Here is an 18755-nt window from a genome sequence, read left to right on the forward strand (position 1 = left end):
TTCAATTCATAACTTTACTTTTTTCTCTAAGTTAATTACAAGTCGAGTTATATGACGCTGGAGTTATAAAGTACATTTCGAAACAGCCTGTATTTCTTCTTGGCCCTGCCTTATAGAACATAGGTATAGAATCATTTAAGATTGTCGTAAATAGAACTGTGTGCTAATTTCTAGCATGTTGGAAGGAACTTAGAAATGTGTGCACAAATTCATGTTTAAGTGAACAGGTTTCATGGAAACAAACAGCCAAAAGGCTTGATACAACAGCAGTACTTGGCACGAGAGCCTCGCTTGGCAGAGTTTACATCAAAGCAGCCAATTCTGGCTGCCTTTCCTTTCAATTTGAGCACATTTCTTATATATTTTATGCAAAACGTTTCAATGTCAAAATAAACAACCTTTACATAGCTGTATTTGTCTTTTCAAGAGCTTTTGAATGCCATTAAAACCTAGGAGTATTAACAATACAACAAAGTTATGTGTCTCTGCATACTATCTTCTGGCAAAAACTCATTTTTTTTTGTGTGTGTGTGTGTGTGTGTGTGTGTGTGGAGAGAAGTGAGTGAATTCCATGTGATTTGTTGTTGAATGGTATGAAGAGATATGAAGATACATCTTCTGCTCTCTCCAGGAGGCCCTGGTGGAGGTAGCTACCAGTAGATATACCTTCTTTTGTAACAGTATATTTTGGATTACTGGAAAGAGTGCTTGTACAGTACAGTTTTTGTTTGTGTTGTGGGGTAAATACAGGAAAGGAAAGATTGGAAGCAGGTAACCTCATACAGCCCTCCTCTTGAAGAACCTTACACTTAATGTCCATGTCTGATGGACATATTACCGTAACAATTGTTCTGTAGTCTCATGACATGGGCAGTGATGGAGAGCTGTGAATTTTAATTCAGACAGTTTTATAATCCATTTTTAAGAGTTTTGTATTGTCCAGAATTGTTTCCTGTCATTGAAGGCCTAATTTGAGAGGTATCAAGAACTACTAGCTTTAAAATTCCCATGTCAGGAAATTTTATAATCCATTTTTAAGAGTTTTGTATTGTCCAGAATTGTTTCCTGTCATTGAAGGCCTAATTTGAGAGGTATCAAGAACTACTAGCTTTAAAATTCCCATATGCAACTGTACCACATTGTGTTAGATACTGATACTGATGCAGACCATTCCATGTATCAGAACACAGTTGAAATCACACTAGGTCGTCTTTGACAGGATCTCACTACACTTGAGATAAGTTTGTTGAGTCTTTCTGCTTTCAAATACTTGAGTGTGTCATGTCCAAGAAATATGCAAGAAGTCTAAATCTGGAAAATCAAAGCAGGTTAGTGTAGTCTTGTTGCCATTTAATAGTGTGATGGTGCACACACAACTGTAGAGATACCCTCTCATTCATTTATCCCAATGTTGTTTTTAAACAAAGTGTGTTTGTCGCAATCACTTTTGTGTGAGTGCTGCATAGGTAAAATGTAAGATATGCTTATTGGTCTGCACTATGTATCTTATTGCTAAGTTCCAACAAAATGTCTGACAGTGTCTTATATCAATTGAAGAAATAGTCTTTCTGGAAAAATTAGTCTTTGAAATAATCCTGATATACCTTCAGAATATAGGCTTTATATCTGCCCCCAAAGTGTGTGGTACTTGGACTGTTGCATGTTTTATGTTAGGTACAGATTTTGTTGTGGTCATAAAGTTCAAGCCCAGAATATGCACAGTAAGCTCCCACTATAGAGACATGTATTGTTTCTTTGTTTCGGTGTCATAAGACAACCACTATGTACCAAAATATGTTTATTTCACTTTAATGAATAACAACTATACTTCACAAGACCTATAGCATAATAAAATTCATAGATCTGTCATTCAAACTCATAAATCTTAATTTAATAGAGAAAAGTATTTCTAGCTTGCAGTGAAATAGGCTACAGATATTTGTGGTGACATTTCCTGCTTAACATGCTGTCACTCTCCTACTCATTGACTAATACTCAGTAATGTCTTTCATTATAGTTTGTGGAAAGGTTGTTCACATCACTTTTAGTTGGAGAAATGTACAATATGAACACCCTTCCCCTTCCTTCACAGACTATGGAACTTCACATTTGGAGTGATTGCATGCCTCGACAGTACAGATTTCCTGGGAACATGCTACTCTACTGTTTCATTTTATGATGATGCCATTTTCTGAGGTAAAATATTCCAGAAGTAAAACAGTCCCCTTAATTGGATATCCAGGTCAGGATTATTCAGGAGGAAGTTGTCATAAGAAAAAAAATCAAGTATTGTGTTCTATTTATCGGAAAGTGACAATTCTGTTATGAGTATAAGATACAGAAAAAATCTAGGGATCAATTCGATGTTTAATATGAGCCATCATTCCAATTTCTTGTATATTAATCCAACACTATTTTTGTCCTCCCCTCCTCTGTATATTACCTCTGTTCAAAATCTTTTTTTTCTCTAAACTTCGCATAGTCCTAAAACATTAATGTGTGGGGCTTCATTTCTCTTATCTAATTTTCCAGTTTCATCCATCTGTACATCATTCTTAAATGCCACAATCCTAGTCTCAATCCAGATAAAAAAAAACACTCCGTCTTCAGGCCACGAGTGGCCTACCGAGACCATCCGACCACCATGTCATCCTCAGAGGAGGATGCGGATAGGAGGAGCGTGGGGCGTGGGTTCAGCACACCGCTCTCCCGGTCGTTATGATGGTATTCTTGATCGAAACCGCTACTATTCGGTCGAGTAGCTCCTCAATTGGCATCACGAGACTGAGAGCACCCCGAAAAATGGGAACAGTGCATGGCGGCTGGATGGTCACTCATCCAAGTGCCAGCCACGCCCAACAGCGCTTAACTTCACTGATCTCATGGGAACCAGTGTATCCACTGCGGCAGGGCCGTTGCACCTCAATCCAGATACTCTCTTTTATTTCTCTCATTATTTTCTAAGACATGACACTGTACTCCTGAAAAAGTACCCACTTACAGGTAGGGAGTATGTTTATAATTGTAGTATTAGTCTTCTCAGAACCTGCCCTGCTTATGAGGTTCCTCTAGGGGGAAAAAGAATTCCAGCAGGCTCTTCAACACAGTTGTTACCTATTGCCTTCCACACCATATGCTGTTGATCTTGGTAAGTCCATGTGCCCTTAGAAATGATCACCGCACATCATTGGCTGCTAGTACAATATTTGCACAGGTTTTGTCACCCCGCCTCTCTACTACATGGATATGGCATAAGAAATTTCCCTTCTTTGAATCTAGGACTGTTCCATCATTTTATACACACTCTAGAACTTCTCGGTGACACTACAGTCAGCTGTTTTTGCACCGTGTGCAGCAGATTCAAGATTAAAAACTCCGCCCTTGGCGTAGTCATTGACATCTGTGTGGTCTGGTTGCCCTGACTTACACACAAGCTAATGACATACACTAACAATCAGTAGTTGATTTTGACTAGAAAGTCACTCGTGTCAAACAGGCTTAAAAATGAGTTAGTGGGTAGTCTTCAACGGAGTGAGCTACTCAGCTGTGATCTACTGGACATAGGTGACAGTATGAAGGCGTAAACTTAAAACTGCCTTGTGCCTGTGGGACTAGGCTGTGTCTCGTTGCCTCATGCGTAGTTGTCACTGTGCGGCACCAATGACAGCTGGATGGACTGTGGAGGTCAGCAGTTTCCTTGGAGTCGACTGCTGGCAGCACTCAGGCTTGCTGTTGTGGTTGATGTTGCCCTTTGCAGAAAGGTGAGTGACTTCCAGCATGGACAAGTTTATTGAGAAGGAACTTTCTGAACCTAAGAAGAGAGCTAAGGCACACGAAATAAAATAGTTGGCAAGCTGCTGTAATGAGAATACCACAACTTGAGTAGAAAATGAGCCACTGAAGTTAGAACTATAGAAAATTACGCCACCTTAATGCCTAGGCATGGGCAGTGTAGTTGAGAAACAAATGAATAATGCCAGCAAAATTAATATAACAAGTAAAAAATGAGCAATACTTTTTTTTCTTGTAGTGTAAAATCAGTGATGATGTGAAATGGTGCAACAGATACTAACTGCTGTCGTCAGTTGTCACCCCAAAAAAAAGGCAAAATCTGCCTAACACAGACACACGAAACTAAAAATATAGTTACTGGGAATAGCTTCAATAGATAACACTGCAAATTAACTAAACTGCAGCACCCCTTAACTTTTGATCTTCCCAATGAGAGAAATCGCCTCAAAATAATGTAGAAATGGCATTCATAAAGTTTTAGTTATCTCCATTCTGAAATTAAGTATGCAGTTAATTTGCAGCACATGCTTGTACTACAGGTACATAATGAAATCCCCACAACAAATTGCTGTAGCACACCGCTGGAGGGTCGAAAGCAAAATGAACAGCCCACTGACAAAGTGCAATAAAATAAAAACTGGCCACGTACTAGTAAGACTCACACACTGTGGCTTCTGTACAAACTTAATTAAGTATACAGGGTGTTCATTTTAAGTAAAGACATTGAAATATCTCGGAAACTACACATCAGATCAAAAAAAGTTATAATTGCAATTTCTGTGTCTCGGAGGGGGACATACAATGGTTCCACACACTACCCGCCACCCCACCCCGTGCTTGGGTGGTGAGCAGCTGTGAAATCTTCAATGGCAATCCCCATTTTTTATTGCAAATTACTATTCTATGGCAGAACCTGCATACATTTTGTCTTCGTCACAGAAGGTGGGAAATGGGTGCACAATCATAATTTACAACATGCTACTCAATGGGCCTTGAAACTTGAATAGCACATGGGACCCCACCTACAGGCCAGTATTTTATAACTTCTAATAGGAAACCTCATTTGCAACATTGTATTCCTGCAACATATTGTACACGGGACTAGATGCACCGCTGTGGCCGTGTAGCCAACTACAGCACAGATAGTACACTGCAAATAGTGGCTCTAAACATTACAATACTTGTGCAGTGTTTATTTTGTGCACAAATACCTATATTCTGAAGAGCCAACGTGCAAGTGAATGTAGAATTTTGCAACCACAGAAGGAAACATTTAAATTATCCTGATTTACAGTGCTCTCGTTCGTTCTTTTACAAGGTTGTGGACGCCTTTATGTCTGATGGCAGCGCACAGACGTAAAAGGAAATGAAGCAAACATGTTACAGGAGAAGCTAATGAAATAGCTGTACTAGATGTAAGGCACCACAACCCACGGGTAAGCGCACAGCAATTGCACCGCAATTTCAGTATGTCTACAGGTAGTATTGTCACAATGATGCATCATTGTAAGTACCACCCATACCGCATGTCACTACTTCAAGAACTTAATGATGCCAATTTCCATAACCAGGTAGTGCTTTGTGAAAGAGCACATTAACAATCACAAATTATCCTGAGGTTCTTCGCCAAGGTAGTGTTTTCTAATGAGTACATTCACAAACATGGCAGTGTTAATGTCAATTCACAATGGTCGTCATGTTGCATCCCGTCTCGTCCCATCAAAACTTTCTACAATGCATTTCAAATGGTGGCATCCACAACACTGGCTGTCCTGTCTCATCATGTCATGGCACCATCAAGGTTTCTCGGCAAGAAAGTTTTGACATCTGATGTCATCCATCTGTTGTTGATCACGATTCCCAAGCTCATTTCCTCCCAATATACAGCCATTCACAAATCTCCATGTTTCATTTCGTTGTGGCTTTAGTGTTTAATTTCTTATTTCTTTTGTTAAAATGTGTAATAAATGATGGAAGATTAATTGAAGCAGTGAAGCAGCAGTCTGAATTGTATGATGTGAACATACTAAATTACTTGTCCTCTAACACATTTATAAAGTGGATTTTTATACATACCATTATGGTAGTTAATATTTTACAACGAAATGCATGAAGTTTACCTGCAACTTGAGGTGAAAAAAGTACTGTGGGTAGAATCAGATTGATTAGTAGGTGGAATTTATTGTATTGTATTAATTGATCCAAGTAATCGTAATGGTGCACAATTTGCACATATGGAATTGGACAAGTCAGCAAACATTTTTAAAAGTAATCAATTTTTACAATTTTAATCATTTCATGAAAATTTGTTCAATATAACGATAAGGTAATAGACATCACAAGGTACTTCCATTTTTAGGTGGGTTGTAACTTCTTTTTGTTATATGATAAAATGCAATGGAACATAGTGAGAAAAAATTTGAATAAATACAGTCCAGTATATTATCTACTTGAAGGTAACATGCACTATAATCGGGCCCAAGTGATCAGTTATTAATAAATTAGTTATCATTTCATACCTTTTTCAAAAAAAATCATTTACTGTGTAAAGTTTTGCCCCAAAAGAATTTTTTTAATGTACATGTGTAAACTTGATTTTTTAAAATTTGTTAATTTTTTTTATTTATTATTTTTTTCCCCCGACTGCTAAGTTGTTATATATCGGAATCCCAACATGTTGGACACTTTTGGTAACAAGTTTTTCTGGTCTTAATCGTATGTAGGTCAGACTGCTGTCTTCTTTCATAACTACGAATGTGTTCATTTAATATTAATGGGCTGTCTTTGCTTAATAGGTAGGTTTTAACAAGTGATATAATACTATAAATGTAAACAGATGGTAGTGGCATAATGCCAAGTTTCTTGAAATGTTGCCTGCATGATTCATTACATCCATCTCAGATGACATATTATGTGTATTGTCTTAAAGAAGAAAAGAAAGGAAAAAGGAGGGGGGGGGGGGTATCTCTGTTGCAGTGTGAGTCCTCCCAGAATATGATTCCATACTGTAGTATGGATTGAAAGTAAAAATAATATATTTGTGTAAGGACTTATTTGGTGACTGATTTGCTGAATATAACAAACTGTTGACAGAGTATTTAAGATATAAGTGAAATGACTGTTCCATTTAAGATTTTCTCCAAGCCATATACCAAGAAACTTAATGGAGTTCACAGTGGATAGCTCTTGGTTGTTTAGGAGCAAGTCAGATATTTCTCATTTTTGAGATGAGAGGCTGAAACTTAAGTATGTTGTTTTTTGCACATTTATGATGAGATTGTTCTCGTTGAACCATTCACTCAGTGATGACATAAGTGGTGTAATCTTTTGATCATGGCCAGATTTGTCTGTGCCTGTTACCAGCATACGTTTGCCATCTGCAAATGGTGTAGTATTGCCTGAAGTACGGTTTTTGTTTATGTCATCAATATATAGCAGAAACAGTATGACCCCCAGAATTGAGCCTTGTGGTATACTATATTTAGAGGTATTTTCTCAGAGCAGTGCACAGTGCACTGATGAACATGAGTACTCTTTTTTTCAAATTTCATTTCAACTTTTTACACTCCATTTGACAGACATTATTCTAACTGTTGGTTTGTGGTTCCTCTCACACCTTTATTAGCTGACTTTCTAAGGAGTATGGTGTGATCAATAATGTCAAAAGCTTTAGACACAAAAAAAATTACCAGTGGTAATTTCTTTATCATGTAATGATTTTAAGGTTCTGTTGAGATATTCATACACTGCTGATGTTGTTGTTTTAGCTTTTCTAAATCCATGCTGGTACTCCAGTAGTAAAGAGAATCTGTTAATAAAACATTCTAATCTGGTGTAAAACGATTTCTCAAATATTTTTGAAAATGTGCTGAGCTGTGCTATTGGACTGTAATCAGCTACATCATTTTCTGGTCCATTTTTGTAGAGTGGGTAACTTTAGCAATCTTTAGGGGGTCAGGGAAAAGTCCATTACTAAAGGATGCATCAATTATAAGAGTTAAGGGTTCTACAATGTATTCCCCACAATTCTTTACAATAAAACCTGGTAAGGCATCACTGCCACTGGATTATTTATTTTTTAGTCTTTTTATAACAGTGAGCACTTTAGTGTTTGAGGCAATCTGTATATTTCAGGCATTTGTAGCATCTCACATAGGAATGGTCTGTATGAAACCTTCAGACACTGAAGTTGTTAGTTTAAATATGTATTTGTGACAGGCTTATTTATTGTTAATTAGCTATCTCTGTTGTATGTGAAACCCTTTTGCAGGCCAGATACGGGATGCAAAGAAAACCAATAAATCTTGAAGGGAAAGGTATTGAGGGAGACATAACTATTGCACAAATATTTGCATCAGACTCATGAAACTTAACCTTGACAAACCAATTTTTCACAGGACATAATGGCAGCTCATAACACTTCATTTCTTTTAGTAATTTTGGGTGCAATTTGACATAATAAACAAAAAAAATTGATGCTTCGACTTTCTAAAATGTAAAATGAAGATTCCTCTTCCTCGACTTCATTGTATAGGGTGTGAAATTCCCTTTCTGAACCAAGTAATGATATTTCTCAGATCCACACTCTTTTTTGAGTTGTTTTGCACTTCTGTCTTCCTTTTTTAATATACGAGTGATCCCTGCAAGCTGCAAACGATTTGAGTCCAATAAATGTCATTTTTGTACAAACGTGGACTCAGATATCTGTCTATATAGGCTACCACGCACTTCACACATAAAAAACAGTTGAAAATCATCTTGCGAAGTTAGCTGTTCCCTCAAAAAGAATTAAAAAAAACAGTTGAGGACAACCAAATGAGTTGAGATCATGTGACTTGAATTGACTTGACATGTCATGACATGATGGGCAGCAGCATGAATACACGTTGATGTGATGGTGCTGTGATAGGACGGTGCTGTGATGGCCAGTGTGAATTGGCCTTTAACTGGCATAACAGGCATTATTAGAAGGTAGTCAATCCCCATTGATTATGGTAAGTTGACTATCAATATCCTTGGTTGGTTAATGCATGGTATGGCAGCATGGAGAACAGACTCACTGGTTTGTATTTTATCAATGTCATTTTGAATGGACACAAATATTGAACATTTTTGGAACAAGAACTACTGGTACTACCACAGGATGTTGTGCTGGATGTTCGACAACATATGTGGTTTCAACATGACGATTGCCCAACACATTATGCAATTGAAGCACTGGAAGTGTTAGACCATGCTTAATTGGTTGGTAGATTGACAGAAGTGGCCCTATTGATTGGCCCGCTGTGTCACCAGATTTGTCATCACCAGATTTCTTTCTGTGAGGGTATTTAAAAGATAAGGCACACCAGCAAGTGCTGACAGGCTGTGAAGACATGGTCGACTGCATCAGAAAGAACTGTGCTGACATTCTTGCAGATATGCTTTTTTTCTATGTACAGCCATTAGAAAAGGGGATCACTAAATGTTTTGTCTGCAGCATTGCCGCCTCTGGATCACAGGATCCTGGGTTCGATTCCTGGTTGGGTTGAGGATTTTTTCTGCCCGGGGACTGGGAGTTTGTGTTGTCCTCATCATTTCATCATCATTCATGAATGTGGCGAGATTGGACTGTGTAAAGATTGGGACTTTGTACAGACACTGATAATCACGCAGTTGAGTGCCCCACAAACCAAACATCGTCATCTCTAAGTGTATTGAAGTTGGCAGTACTATGTTTGAATACTTACTCTAATTGTAAAAGCAGAGTAGCATTCATCCCAAGCCACAGGCACAGTGACATGTCAATTAGTCCCTTGTTCAATATTTTGGAGGAACACAATGTTGCAAATGAGGTTTCCAATTAGAAGTTATGAAATACTGGCCTATCTTATCCTTGCAGTATGCAGGTGGGATCCCACATGCCATTGGATATTCAAGGGCCAGTGAGGAGCATGTCATAAGTTACAATTGTGTGCCAGTTTTATTCCTCCTGTTACAGTGCCATCTGTGGCAAAATAAAGAAAATGCTTCAGACAAAATACATGTAGACTTTTCTGTAGAATTTCAATATGCAGTAAAAAACGGGGTTAACACTGAATATTTCAAAGTTACCCCCTGCTACCCATGGATGGGACGAGGGGGGGGGGGGTAAAATAGTGTAAGTGTGGTATCATTGGATGTCCCTTTCAATACAAACAAATTGGAATTATAACTATTGTGATATGGTGCATAGTTTTCAAGATATTTCAGTTCCCTCAGTTAAAATGAACGGCCTGTATAACAGGTCATTCATTCTGGGAATTAAGGATGTTGATAATTTTTGCCTGCTATCGACACTGATACTGGAAATATATCAGTCTCATGGATTCCAAGACTTTCAAGAATGTTTTAACCTCAAGTTTGAAGTCAGATTGCAAGCAAAAAAGAAATATGCCTATTTTTGTGTTACATGATTACAAATCAACATTTTTTCTGATTTTTTTTAGTTTACTTGTCTGTGATACCTTGCTTTTTGCCAAATTTCATGATTTTAGGTCAACAGGAAGTACATGATTGGCTTTGATAAGTGATTTTGTGAGTTTCAAAATATGTGACACAAGAGGCCATATCTTTTGATTGCATTGACTTGGGAGCTTCACTTTTTTCACTGCCAGTGGACTGTGACCCTTAATATGCAACATAAATTTCAGTTTCATAAGTCTATCCATTCCTGAGAAAAAGAGTGTACTGAGTGAGGTGGCACAGTGGTTAGTACACTGGACTTGCATTCCATGTCCAGCCATCCTGATTTAGGTTTTCTGTACTTTCCCTAAATTGCTTCAGGTCAATGCCAGGATGGTTCCTTTGATAGGGCATGGACAACTTACTTCCCCTTCCTTCCCTAAACCAATGGGACTGCTTACCTTGCTGTCTGGTTTCCTCCCCTGAATCAATCAACGAACCAAAAAGGTTTTTGAACAGTCAGATAGATGTGTATAACAAATAATGCCAGAGGTGAAATAAATTACAAGTGACAGGTAAAAACTCTAGGACTGACCTGGGAGTGTTGTTTGCTAATTTGTTAATTGCATTTGAAAAGTAACAATCAGTACTGATTTGGTGGAAGTGTGCAGCAACAATGACAGGGCATAGGTGGTGCGCACGCTTCCAGTGTAGTGAAACAAGTCAGAATGAAGCGGCAAACAATATCTTTGTGAAGAACCATGACTCGCTAGAGAAGTGGTAATCAAAGGTGTAGTACTAACGGGTTATGGCAGTAAGGAACAGGCTGTTGCAGGAGCAAACCCGCCAAAATCTCACGATAACATTACAGGAAGCTAACTAAACAAAATGTTGCAGGAAGCTGTTCATGGGGATGTTTCTGCTTTGCAGCAGCATCCCACCTCATTCTACACAGAATGTATTCAGGCATGCTGTTTCTCTGAGCTACCAAATTTTGCTTCAACCCCTGCAGTCTCATGATAAGGCACCCGGTAACTGTTTCCTCTTTTCTCACATGAAGAAACCATTGGTTGGAAGGCATTTCTGGAATGACAGTGAGATAATTTTCAAGGTGGAATATTTCCTGAGCAACTTAATTGCAGATGTCTACAACCAGTGTCTCCCCCCATGTCAAGTACCATTAGAAATTTGTCACATTGAAGAGTGAAATGTAGAGAAAGACTAACATACACATTAGCAAGTTGCTTAATCACAGCAGTTTTGTCCAAGGTGGAAACTAAAATTTTGGATTATCCTTTGAAATGTCCCTTTTGACATGGAGGCACAGCAGTTTAGAGCGATTGTGTAAGAACGAAACATTGAAGGAGAACTTGAGAAGGATTTTTCTGGCTTGTAGTTTATTCTGAAATTTAAGACTGAACATAAGAAGATAGATCATGGGAAGAGGAAGCAGAGTCCAGTGGGCACACCATGTTCGAGAAGAGGAAGAGCGTGTAATGCAAATCTAAACTACTACCCAACACATCAGATACATCATACTAGATGTGCGTGCACTGAGATCGAGGAAAGTCATTCACTACTAAGCCTAAATGATAACATGTGTCTACATATACAGGGTGGTCCACTGATAGTGACCGAGCCAAATATCTCAAGAAATAAGCATCAAACAAAAAAACTAGAAAGAACGAAACTCATCTATCTTGAAGGGGGAAACCAGATGGCGCTATGACTGGCCCACTAGATGGAGCTGCCATAGGTCAAACGGATATCAACTGCATTTTTTAAAAATAGGAATACCCATTTTTTGTTACATATTCGTGTAGTACATAAAGAAATGTGAATGTTTTAGTTGGACCACTTTTTTCGCTTTGTGACAGATGGCGCTGTAATAGTCACAAACGAATAAGTTCATGGTATCACATAACATTCCACCAATGCAGACGGTATTTGCTTCGTGATACATTACCCGTGTTAAAATGGACCGTTTACCAATTGCAGAAAAGGTCGATATCGTGTTGATGTACGGCTATTGTGATCAAAATGCCCAACGGGCATGTGCTATGTATGCTGCTCGGTATCCTGGATAACATCATCCAAGTGTCCGGACCATTCGCCGGATAGTTACAGTATTTAAGGAAACAGGAAGTGTTCAGCCACATGTGAAACATCAACCACGACCTGCAACAAATGATGATGCCCAAGTAGATGTCTTAGCTGCTGTCACGGCTAATCCGCACATCAGTAGCAGACAAATTGTGCGAGAATCGGTAATCTCAAAAACGTCGGTGTTGAGAATGCTACATCAACATCGATTGCACCCGTACCATATTTCTATGCACCAGAAATTGCATGGTGACAACTTTGAACGTCATGTACAGTTCTGCCACTGGGCACAAGAGAAATTACAGGACGATGACAGATTTTTTGCACGCGTTCTATTTAGCGACGAAGCGTCATTCACCAATAGCAGTAATGTAAACCGGCATAATAATGCACTATTGGGCAACGGAAAATCCACGATGGCTGCAACAAGTGGAACATCAGCGACCTTGGCGGGTTAATGTATGGTGTGGCATTATGGGAGGAAGGCTAATTGGCCCCTATTTTATCGAAGGCAATCTAAATGGAGCAATGTATGCTGATTTCCTAAGTAATGTTCTACCAATGTTAGTACAAGATGTTCACTGCATGACAGAATGGCGATGTACTTCCAACATGAGGGACATCCGGCACATAGCTCACATGTGTTTGAAGCAGTATTGAATAGCATATTTCGGGACAAGTGGATTGGAGTGGATTGGTCATCGAAGCACCATACCATGGCCCACACATTCACTGGATCTGACGCCCCTGGATTTCTTTCTGTGGGGAAAGTTGAAGAATATTTGCTATCGTGATCCACCAACAATGCCTGACAACATGCGTTAGTGCATTGTCAATGCATGTGCGAACATTACGGAAGGTGAACTACTCGCTGTTGAGAGGAATGTCGTTACACATATTGCCATATGCAGTGAGGTTGATGGACATCATTTTGAGCATTTATTGCATTAATGTGGTATTTACAGGTAATCATGCTGTGACAGCATGTGTTCTCAGAAATGATAAGTTCACAAAGGTACATGTATCGCATTGGGACAACCGAAATAAAATGTTCAAACGTACCTACGATCTGTATTTTAATTTTAAAAACCTACCTGTTACCAACTGCTCGTCTAAAATTGTGAGCCGTATGTTTGTGACTATTACAGTGCCATCTATCATGAAGCAAAAAAGTGGTCCAACTAAAACATTCATATTTCTTTACGTACTACACAAATATGTAATAAAAAATAGGGGTTCCTATTTAAAAAATATAGTTGATATCTGTTTGACCTATGGCTGCGCCATCTAGCGGGCCAACTATAGCGCCATCTGGTTTCTCCCTTCAAGCTAGACAAGTTTCGTTCTTTGTAGTTTCTTCATATGACGCTTATTTCGTGAGATATTTGGCCCAGTCACGATCAATGGACCACCCTGTATATCTGAACTGGAAGCATGTGCTGCGCTCTGGAAAGGAAACAACAGCACTTGGGCAAATTAAGATACCAAGATTCAGCACAAGCTATCGATCATAGCTTTAAAGACAGGAAACACTACAATCCATTGTTCAAGCGTAGTCAAGTGTCAGAAAAGGATGGGAGCCATCCCCAAAACATAATATCAACCTCAGTAGAAGAGGTGTCAGTGTATCATGAATTCATGAGTGACCACAGTAACAGTTCAGACAGGATAATCAGTGTTGCACAGTGTTGACAAAGAGGAAAACATGCTCTGAATGAGCAGATGTGAAATCAACAAGGACAAAAAGTAAATTTACAGGAAATCTTCAAAGGATGAGAAGAGGCAATTCACGTTGCCAGATAAGAACAAACATCTAACAAGCTGGTCAACTTACAGAAGGGCAAGAAGATTCTACTAGAAAGGTTGAACTGCAGAAGAAAGAGTACAGTAATCTTAAGCAGCAGTTAAAGCCTGTGGCAGATAAGAATGGAGAGCTAGAACTGATTTGTGGCACAGAATGTATATCTTGACCTATGTGGTACATCATACAAAATTATTTTTGAACGATAACATTTCAAACATCATCAACTGTCAAGTGAGCACATTATAGCATCACAGTCATAAAGAATTATGTGGCAGCATGGCAGAGATCTAGCAGCAGTCAACACAATAATTATCAATGAATACTCTCTTTTCGTGTAGCCTATCCTTGATGTTATTCAATCTATATATTGAGCAAGCAGTAAAAGAAACAAAAGAAAAATTTGGAGTAGGAATTAAAATCTATGGAGAAGAAATAAAAACTTTGCAGTTTGCCGATGACATTGTAATTCTGTCAGAGACAGCAAAGGACCTGGAAGAGCAGTTGAACGGAATGGACAGTGTCTTGAAAGGAGGATATAAGATGAATATCAACAAAACCAAAACGAGGATAATCGAATGTAGTCGAATTAAATCAGGTGATGCTGAGGGAATTAGATCAGGAAATGAGACACTTAAAGTGGTAAATGAGTTTTGCCATTTGGGAAGCAACATAACTGATGGTGGTCAAAATAGAGAGGATATAAAATGTAGACTGCCAATGGCAAGGAAAGTGTTTCTGAAGAAGAGAAGTTTGCTACCATCGAGTATAGATTTAAGTGTCAGGAAGTCTTTTCTGAAAGTATTTGTATGGAGTGTAGCCATGTATGTAAGTGAAACATGGACAATAAATAGTTTAGACAAGAAGAGAATAGAAGCTTTTGAAATGGGATGCTACAGAAGAATGCTGAAGATTAGATGGGTAGATCACATAACTGATGAGGAGCTACTGAATAGAATTGGGGAGAAGAGGAATTTGTGGCACAACTTGACTAGAAGGAGGGATCAGTTGGAGGACACGTTCTGAGGCATCAAGGGATCACCAATTTAGTATTGAAGGGCAGTGTGGAGGGTAAAAATAGTAGAGGGAGACCAAGAGATGAATACACTAAGCAGATTCAGAAGGATGTCAGTTACACTAGGTACTTAGTGATGAAGAAGCTTGCACTGGATAGAGTAGCATGGAGAGCTGCATCAAACCAGTCTCTGGACTGAAGACCACAACAGCAACAACAACAACTCCATTTTCTCCTGAAACTGGAGAGAACCAATTCACGAGCAAAGAGAACTGCAGAGCAAAGATACAGAAAAAAAAGACCAAGACAGGATAATTTTCCATTTTAAGAGGAGAAAGTGAGGAACAAAATCTTGAAACTGAGAAGAAAAAATCACACAGACATTAACAGCAACCCTGCTGATGTGCACGCCTTCCATCTGCACTTACTACACAGTGATCAGCCAGAACATTATGACCATCTACCTAATAGCCAGTTTGTCCACTTTTGGCACAGATAACAGCTGCAACACATCATGGCACGGAAGCAATGAGGTTTTGGTAGGTCACTGCAGGGAGTTGGCACCACATCTGCGCACCCAAATCACCTAACTCTCATAAATTTTGAGGATGGGGCAATGAGCTGTGGCACCATGTTCAGTAATTCGCTAGATGTGTTCAATCGGGTTCAGAACTGGCGATTTGAGAGCTCAGCACATCAACTGGAAGTTGCCATTGTGTTTCTCAAACCACTTCCATCACACTCCTGGCCTTGTGACATAGTGCATTATCCTGCTGAAAAATGCCTTTGCCATTGGGAAACATGAGAGTCATGAAGGGGCGTACGTGGTCTGCAACCAGTGTACAATACTCTTTGGCCATCATGGTGCCTTGCATGAGCACCGGCAAACCCATTGATGCCCACATGAATATTCCCTAGAGCATAATGGAGCTGCCACCAGCTTGTCTCTGTCCCAGAGTACCGGTGTCAAGGAGCTGTTCCCCTGGAAGATGACAGATTCATTGCCCTCCCATCAGCATGATGAAGAAGGTAGCAGGATTCATGAAACAGGGGCATGCAATGCTCTGCCACTGCACCAATGACCAATGTTCACTGCTGATGGTCACATGCCCATTTCAGTTACAGTTGTTGATGTGGTGTTAACAAACAGAGGTTGTTGGTTCCAGAGGCCGCTCTTTAGGAGTGTTCAGTGCACCTTGTGTTCAGACATTAAAGTATGATGTTATTTCTGCCACAGTTCGCTGTCTGTGTTGTCTTACCAGTCTGCCCAGCTTACAACATCCGACATCTGTAATGAGGGGTGACCGCTCAAACCCACAACATTTGGATATGGTTTCATCTTGGTTATGCCAAGTGTTGAAGACACTCACCACATCACTCCTCAAATACTGAGAAGTCATGCAGTTCCCGAAATGCTCATTTCGAGCCTCCAGGCCATCACAATCTGCCCTTGGTCAAATTCAGATAGATTGCATGCATTCCCCAGTCTACACACAAACAGCACATTAATTGATATGACATGAGGCACTGTGTGTGTGTGTGTGTGTGTGTGTGTGTGTGTGTGTCTGTCTGTCTGACTAGCTGTCATTCCTCACCAGCTGATGCTGCTATCACCTGGACGGGCTTATATCGACAGTAGGTCAATTGTCATAATGTTCCGGCTGTTCAATGTATATATAAAAGCCAATGTCACCATCACCCAGCCCAGACCTCTGAAGATAGAAACTTGAAATTTAGAGAAGGTGCTGATCTTGTACTTTAGGCATCATTTAAGAAGGTATTTTTTGAATTTCCACCCCTAAGGCGGTGAAAAAGGGCATGTAAGGTTTTTTTGAAAATATATCACTATTAAGGCAATTTTGATAGGGGATGAATTGTTCTATGAAAGTATTTCATTATGAAAATGTTTTAAAGCTAAAACTAAGAAAATTTGAATTTGGTTCCTCAGTTGGGAATAACTGCAGTTGGAAATTCAACCCATACAGAGGTGAATTACGGGAAATGTGTCATATTTTTGAAGCTAAATCTGTGAAAATTTTATTTGGATTCTCTGCCTGAAATAAAAAGACACATTTCACTGTTTTTAGAAATGTTTAGAAGAAAGATGTAATGCAATCCGTCAAACATTATATCAGTTATGTGACGGAGTCAAATTGTCGTTACATCACATGGGCCCCATGTATTTCTAGAAGGGAACCTTTCAGGAGATCTGATCATGAAGTTAAGTAACACATACATAAAGAGAAAAATCTGTGACCAAAATTAATAGGGTAAAAACAGCACAAGCACAATCTGATAGGTGGATTGCTTACATTCAGGGGCAGCATATATTTAGGAGCAAACCTATTGTTCTGTTAAGTGGATTATGAGTCTCTGGGGATAATCTGCCCTTCTGAGAAACCTCCCCCCACCCTTGCTCATCCCCTTCCCTCTCCCCTTCGCCCTTCCCCACCCCTCTGGGAACTCCTGTACACTTCCAGGCCTACATTATTCGAATAGCCCCCTCCCACTCTATCAATTTGATTGACTAATTAACTACATCAGTCAATCAACCAACCTTCCCCCTCTGGGAAAACCATCAGACATCTCCTCCCCTCCTGCACCTGGAAATTAGCGAGAAAAAGACTCGCTTCATTGGATATTTGGTGGAAAATCGATTGCAGTTTATGGAATATTGCTTAAACAATTTCTGGTTGTCAAGCCACTGTGTTGAATATTGTTTATTTAAACAGTTTATGGGATAAGAGGTGGTGTATGGAATTTGGTTTATTTATTTATTTATTTAAAGAACTTGCTTGAACATCAGTTGCAGTGTATGGAATATTGTTTAAACAGTTTCTGGTAGACAAGCCAATTGTTCATTTAAACAGTTCATGGAATACAGGCCAGTGTTTGGAATTTGGTTTATTCATTTATTTAAAGAATTTGTCAGGAAATTGACTGCAGTGTTTGGAATACTGTTTATTTAAACAATTTATGGATACAAGGTGGCGTATGGAATGTAGTTTATTTAAAGAATTTGTCAGGAAATCAATTGTAGTGTGTGGACTATTTAAACAATTGCTGCACCTTTTCATTCCAATCATGTAAGGAAACATGTAATTACACTGTCACAGATTGCTTAAACATATCTGAAAAACTTTCTCACATCTTGCCACCCATGCAGGCTGCCCGGAGTCGAGGTGTGCCGGGGGGGTACTTAGAAGTGCCAGTGGGCTTACTGAACTGCTCTCAGCTGCCCCACAGCTCCATGAAGTGCTGCACTAATCCCTGGGACAAAAGGGACACATCCTCTCAGTGTTCTCCACCCTCTCAAGTGGTCACATACTGTTCCTCCATGTGTGAATCAGCCTGTCAGACAGCAGAGCATGTGAGACTCCTTCCTTCCAAAGCAAATACCTGACTGGGAATTAATGCAGAAATACAGCTGAAATCAATAAATAATTCATTTATGGTCACAGGATGTGATTAGGGGATATAAGGCAGACACAGTAGCTATTTCACGCACACCAACTGACAACATCACAAAACTAATAGCAGGCTGACTTGAAAAACACTATAAAAAAAGATCAAAATTAAATGTTGTATACAGAGAGAGAGAGAAGAGAGCTTTAGTTTGCT

The sequence above is a fragment of the Schistocerca americana genome, chromosome 1 (assembly GCF_021461395.2).
Source record: "Schistocerca americana isolate TAMUIC-IGC-003095 chromosome 1, iqSchAmer2.1, whole genome shotgun sequence".
NCBI classification, from domain to species: domain Eukaryota; kingdom Metazoa; phylum Arthropoda; class Insecta; order Orthoptera; family Acrididae; genus Schistocerca; species Schistocerca americana.